The 5,882-nt window shown below is 37.1% G+C and overlaps 1 long non-coding RNA gene across 1 annotated transcript; it reads left to right on the top strand.

The window, feature by feature from the left end:
• Positions 1 to 945: 945 nt before the first annotated feature.
• LOC122479617 lies at positions 946 to 3,870 on the top strand. The gene is made up of 2 exons (XR_006296381.1): positions 946 to 1,207; positions 3,672 to 3,870. It is a non-coding gene; the product is annotated as an uncharacterized LOC122479617 (long non-coding RNA).
• Positions 3,871 to 5,882: the final 2,012 nt, after the last annotated feature.

Raw genomic sequence — 5,882 nt, 5'->3', positions numbered from 1 at the left:
GTAACCTTCTTGCACTGTTGCTGGGAATGCAAACTGGTGCAGCCACTCTGGAAAACAGTGTGAAGGTTCCTCAAAAAATTCAAAATAGATCTATCCTATGACCCAGCAATAGCACTGCTAGGAATTTACCCAAGGGATACAGGAGTGCTGATGCATAGGGGCACTTGTACCCCAATGTTTATAGCAGCACTCTCAACAATAGCCAAATTATGGAAAGAGCCTAAATGTCCATCAACCGATGAATGGATAAAGAAATTGTGGTTTATATACACAATGGAATACTACTTGGCAGTGAGAAAGAATGAAATATGGCCTTTTGTAGCAATGTGGATGGAACTGGAGAGTGTTATGCTAAGTGAAGTAAGTCATACAGAGAAAGACAGATACCATATGTTTTCACTGTTATGTGGATCCAGAGAAACTTAACAGAAAACCATGGGGGAGGGCAAGGGAAAAAAAAAAGTTATAGAGGGTGAGAGCCAAAGCATAAGAGACTGTTAAAAACTGAGAATAAACTGAGGGTTGATGGGGAGTGGGAGGGAGGGGAGGTTGGGTGATGGGCATTGAGGAGGGCACCTGTTGGGAGGAGCACTGGGTGTTGTATGGAAACCAATTTGACAATAAATTTCATATAAAACAATAAAGTAGAATGCTATAAATGAACGTAGCAAATCAATTATTGGCATTATCTACATTTCTGATATAAAAAATGAAATTCAAGTATAATATAATAAAAATAATAAAAAATAATAATAATAAAAATAATAAAAATTATTCCTAAAGGTATTTACAGTTGAAGGAAAGCAAATTTTACCACCCCAAATTATGCCTCTTTGATATCTTGATTATTCTTAACTGGTTATGTTTAAGAAACAGCAAAGTGAACCTCTGAAAACTTACTAGGAATTACCCTTTCGTAAGAGATGCATTTATAAGGGAAATACCCATTTGTAAAAGTGTCTCCCTAGCCACACCAGGAAGACTCAACCTCTAGAAACTCAATGAAGATGGCAAGGACTTAAATCTACATGGACAACAACCTTATCCTTGTTTACTATTCTTTTCCTACCTAGTAACCTCCCATAACTGACTCTCCATCCCCAACATCTTTTCTCTTTTGTCTTCTTTATGAAGGTGAAGGCTTTGGCCACTGCTCTGGAGATCTTACTCAGTTTTCCTGGCTTGGACTCCCCCATATATACAGGAGGTAAATGTGTTATTAAACTTCTGTTTTATTCCTGTTCATCTGTCTTATATCAGTTTAAATATTAGATCATCCAAAGAACCTATAAGAAAAGGGAAACTTTTCTACCCCTACACAGTCATAATTTGGTAGTTTTTTTCTTGCTGGCTTTATAACCATGTAAATCAATGACAGTAAAAAATTCCATTTGGGAGTTACAGTTTAGTTTTTCGGGCTTGTAAAGATCTGCATATCCTGGATATCTTATTCAAAATAGTGTTATTAGCTGCTACCCAGTAAATGCCAATTTTGCTATGTAAAGGCATATCTTAAAATATTAAATTGTTAAATCATAAGTTGGAAATTTAAATCCTGTTTCTTTCACAAACTTGAAAAGATGCCTTCTTCACATGACAAATGGATGTTTAAGTGGAGTGGGGAATTTTAAGAGATGCTTTTCATGTAAATAAAAACTGATGAGGGAGTGTGGGGCAACCTGAGGGCAAAGTACAGGCTAATAGCACCATACCCCCCTGCGCCCCCCACTGCCACCCCTTGAGATATGTGTGATATTCCTTGGACACTCCTGGCTGCCCAAGAACAGAGGAAAGGAAAGAAAGCAAATGGTTGACTGATAGAGATCACAGTGATGCAGGCCAGGAGTCTCCTTCAGTTTATAGATAACTTAGTAAACTGTAAGAAAAAGGCAATCTTATCCATAGCCTAATCTCCAGAAATCTATAGACTCTATTTCTTGGAGCCTGAAGATCACCCTCATCAAGATGTAAGGTGATTTAAGTGTTTGCCATGGTGATGTAGGAAGCAAAGGCAAATGAAAAATTAAATTACCTTACTGCCTACAGCCCACTGACAAGTACTTGAAACAGGCAGAGTGACCTCCCTCTAGGAGCTCAGCTGCCTCAATTGATGACACTTTGCTAGGGGCAAAAGGGAATCTTAGCTTAACATCATCCTGATCCCCCAGGAACCTGTAAATCTACATTAACATATAAAAATTTCTTTGGAAACTTCCTTTATCTCAACTCCCCCAAGATATATTCTGGCAATCATACTGCAAGCTTATGGCCCCCTGATATACATCCAAAGGGTCTCATGACTGAGGTTTTACCAAACAGTAATAAATGGCATTTTCCTAGCAACAGCTAGGCCCTCAAGGTCCTGGAAACTTTGATTCCAAAATTCCTTAGAGACTTACACTGTCCCTACCCTCCTCCCAACCTGAGGGTATATAATGAGTTACCCGTCACAACTCCAGTGCAGCTCTTCCTGCCCATGGGTCCTGTCCCCATCCTTTAATAAAATCATCTTTTTGCACCAAAGACATTTTTCAAGAATTCTTTCTTGGCCATCGGCTCTGGACACCCCCCACCATCACCCCAAAACTTCATCAAAAACTACCTATCTGTCAGGGCGCCTAGGTGGCGCAGTCGGTTGAGCGTCCGACTTCAGCTAGGTCATGATCTCGCGCCGTCTGTGAGTTCGAGCCCCGCGTCGGGCTCTGGGCTGATGGCTCAGAGCCTGGAGCCTGTTTCCGATTCTGTGTCTCCCTCTCTCTCTGCCCCTCCCCCGTTCATGCTCTGTCTCTCTCTGTCCCAAAAATAAATAAAAACGTTGAAAAAAAAATTTAAAAAAAAACCTACCTATTTGTCAATGTCATTATGAATGTAGAACATGTGGAATAGAGAAGAGGTTCAACAACCTTTTAGATGTTTATGAGAAACAAAGAGGCTACCATTTCTTATAATTTCATTATGTGCTATGTTGAATGTTTTATATAAGTATCCATTATCAACTACATCTTTCCATGGTCCCTGGAGGTAATAATTATTATAATGATTATTCACCATTTTATAAATATAAAAACTGACATTCAAAGATGTAACATGAATAGGCCAGGCAGTAAATCAGAGATTTGACTTCAAGAGTTTTGCTTTAAACCCTCCCAGGCAATGGCAAAGTTGATGATTGTTTTTCTGAAATAACCAGAAAGACCAACGGAACATGAGAAATGGAACAGGCAGAAGACTGAACCCTTTAGATGATATAACACGTGGAAATACTAGCAAAGGTTTCAGTTATGAATACAGAAACCATACCAAATAGAATAAAAAGCACAGCATACTTCTGTATCCCTAAAATTGCTTGCATTGTTCCTGTTTTAACATGGAGTACAAAGTACAAGAAGGCATCAAGTGAAGGATATATCTTTCTAATGTGAAATTAAAATCAAAGTAAACCTGTTATTACTGATCATACCTGTCAGTCAGATTGGATTTTCTTTTTTAATTTCTGGTTTGAGGCTGATACATGAAGATAAATGGCACTTAAAGTTTGTTCAGTGGTGTGGGCTCCTCAGAGTGAAATAAAGAAAACAACAATAACACTTACTAATTTGCATTCATTGAAAACTTATTTCTTTGTGTTTACTCCTCCAGATATCTAATGAATACTTATATGTTCTTACCAGGTTTTTTACTTTACAAAAACTAACAACTGAAAAGAATATCCAGAAGGAAGAAGAAATAAAGGAGGCACTAATGTCTACGGTTCCTGTATTTTTCAACCCTAATGAATGTTCACCCTGTAGGTGTAATATGTTCCATTATTTAAAAGAAAAAGATAATAAAAAGCATTTTCCTGTGCTTTTAAGCATTTATGAAAATACAGCTTACTTGAGATTTCTCGATTATTTACTTCAATTGACATTTCAATATAACATGAAAATTATATTTATAGTTTCCTCATAACATCTTTGGCCCTATTTTCCTGATGAAAAAATGTAAAAGTTGGCAGACCTTGGTTCTCCTGAAGAGAACTTTCCAAATCCATGAATTTGTAATTATTTAAAAGTAAAGGACTTTGAAAGTATGTACTTCCTTGTTTACTAGCAAACTGGCTAATTAACGCATGAACTACAATGATCAGTTGGCCTTTATACAGAAAAGGAGTCCATCTTGAGCATTAACACTTATCAGTTATGAATGGCCATTGGTTTCCATTAGGAAAGTATTGTGGTCAATAATAGATTTCAGAATGGGCTTGAGAGAGAGCAATCTCAGGAGACAATACCAATTTACCTACAATTGTTAAAGGATGAATGGAGAAGTAGGGTGGGGACACAGAAAATGTAAGCATTATACAGTCCCTCCAAAAAGGTGAGACTGAGCAACCCATTCCATGTCATCTTCAAACCGTACCAAGGAAAGGGAAAGGGAAATAACATCAAGGGGAAATCTAATATTTTATAAAACATTAAAATCTGTGAAGATGTCATTGAGGTATTATGAAAAAGAAACTAGAAAATCATTTTATTTGAAAAATACATCAATGTTATTGTTTTTAGAATTTTCAGTTCGTCCTTTAGTCTACTCCTTAGAAATATCAACTAAGCTCATGGAATATTATTACCATGACCCCTACTACTACTACCATGATTACCATTAATACCTTTAATAAAATTACATTATAGCAGCCATCTATTGATCTCTTATATAACATTTACATTGAGTAAGCAGGAATCTGGGGGTACAATTACCAATAAATTTTTGTCTCCCAGTATTTCCATCTCAAACCCATTCTATGGAAATGGACATTTTCCTACCTCTGTAAAACCCATGGGAATCCCCATAGCATTCCTGATCACTCTTAGATAATAAAAACACTTTTAAAAATTAGGTATTTTAGTTTTCAATTAACTTTCACTTAGGTACTAGGAAGATCTCAACTCCTTAGTAGCTGAGTTGAATAGTGTGATAGTGTAGAGGCCAAGGGCAGGCCATGCCAAGTTGGGCCACTTTGGCATGAACATTATTTTGAGTTAAAAGCAATCCAAACCCAGTAGATTTGAAAAAGCTCCTGACTTTCCTCTCAAGTGCCTGCTTTACCAAGAAGAAAGCTATTAACAGAGATTCCTCTTTACCTAGGAAAGTTATCTGAATAGGGCATCTTTGTTTTACAAACATCTCCTTTTATCTTCTGGCTAAGGATCTCTCTCCCCTTTGTATCCTCAGACCGCTACCCATCTCCTTAGGTCATATAAGCATCATGTTTTTTGACTGTCTGTTAATCTGTCTCATGTCAATTTGATTCTAAGTCCAGCCAGAAGGATATTAAAGGGCATAGGAAATTCTTCTTCCCCAACAATAGGAAATTATATGCAAGGATTGTTTTCTCTTATATCTCTAACTTTTTTATATTTTCTTGGGTCCCTATTTTCTGGCATCGGTTTAAATTTTCAAAAATTCCTCTATTAAGTTTACCTTACCAAATGCATAGGGCTTTATTGCCTGTGTTGAATTTTATCTACCTGTACCTTATAATCGTATGCCAACACCAAGAGAGCAAAATTAATTTATCAAACCTAAAACTTAAGTCCATTTCACAATGGAGAGATCATCAAACATGCTGGTGGTGGCATTTTTATCAAAGGTTTGCATATCATCAGACTTTCATCATTAAGGTATAGTCTGTCATATTTACTTACTTATTTCAGGTATAGTTACATTGAAAATGCACCTTTAAGATTTGCCTACCCATGTGAGTGGTCAGACCTTCTACCTGGGAGCACTTTTTAAGCCAATAGTGCAAGAAGGTGATGCCCATTTAAAGAGACTAGTCTTGCTGAGCAGAGCAGGCAGAATGACAGGGCTACTGAAATGACTGAATTTGCAAGACAGGG

This window comes from Prionailurus bengalensis, chromosome C1 (assembly GCF_016509475.1).
Source record: "Prionailurus bengalensis isolate Pbe53 chromosome C1, Fcat_Pben_1.1_paternal_pri, whole genome shotgun sequence".
NCBI classification, from domain to species: domain Eukaryota; kingdom Metazoa; phylum Chordata; class Mammalia; order Carnivora; family Felidae; genus Prionailurus; species Prionailurus bengalensis.
This window is presented reverse-complemented; position numbering and strand designations above follow the sequence as displayed.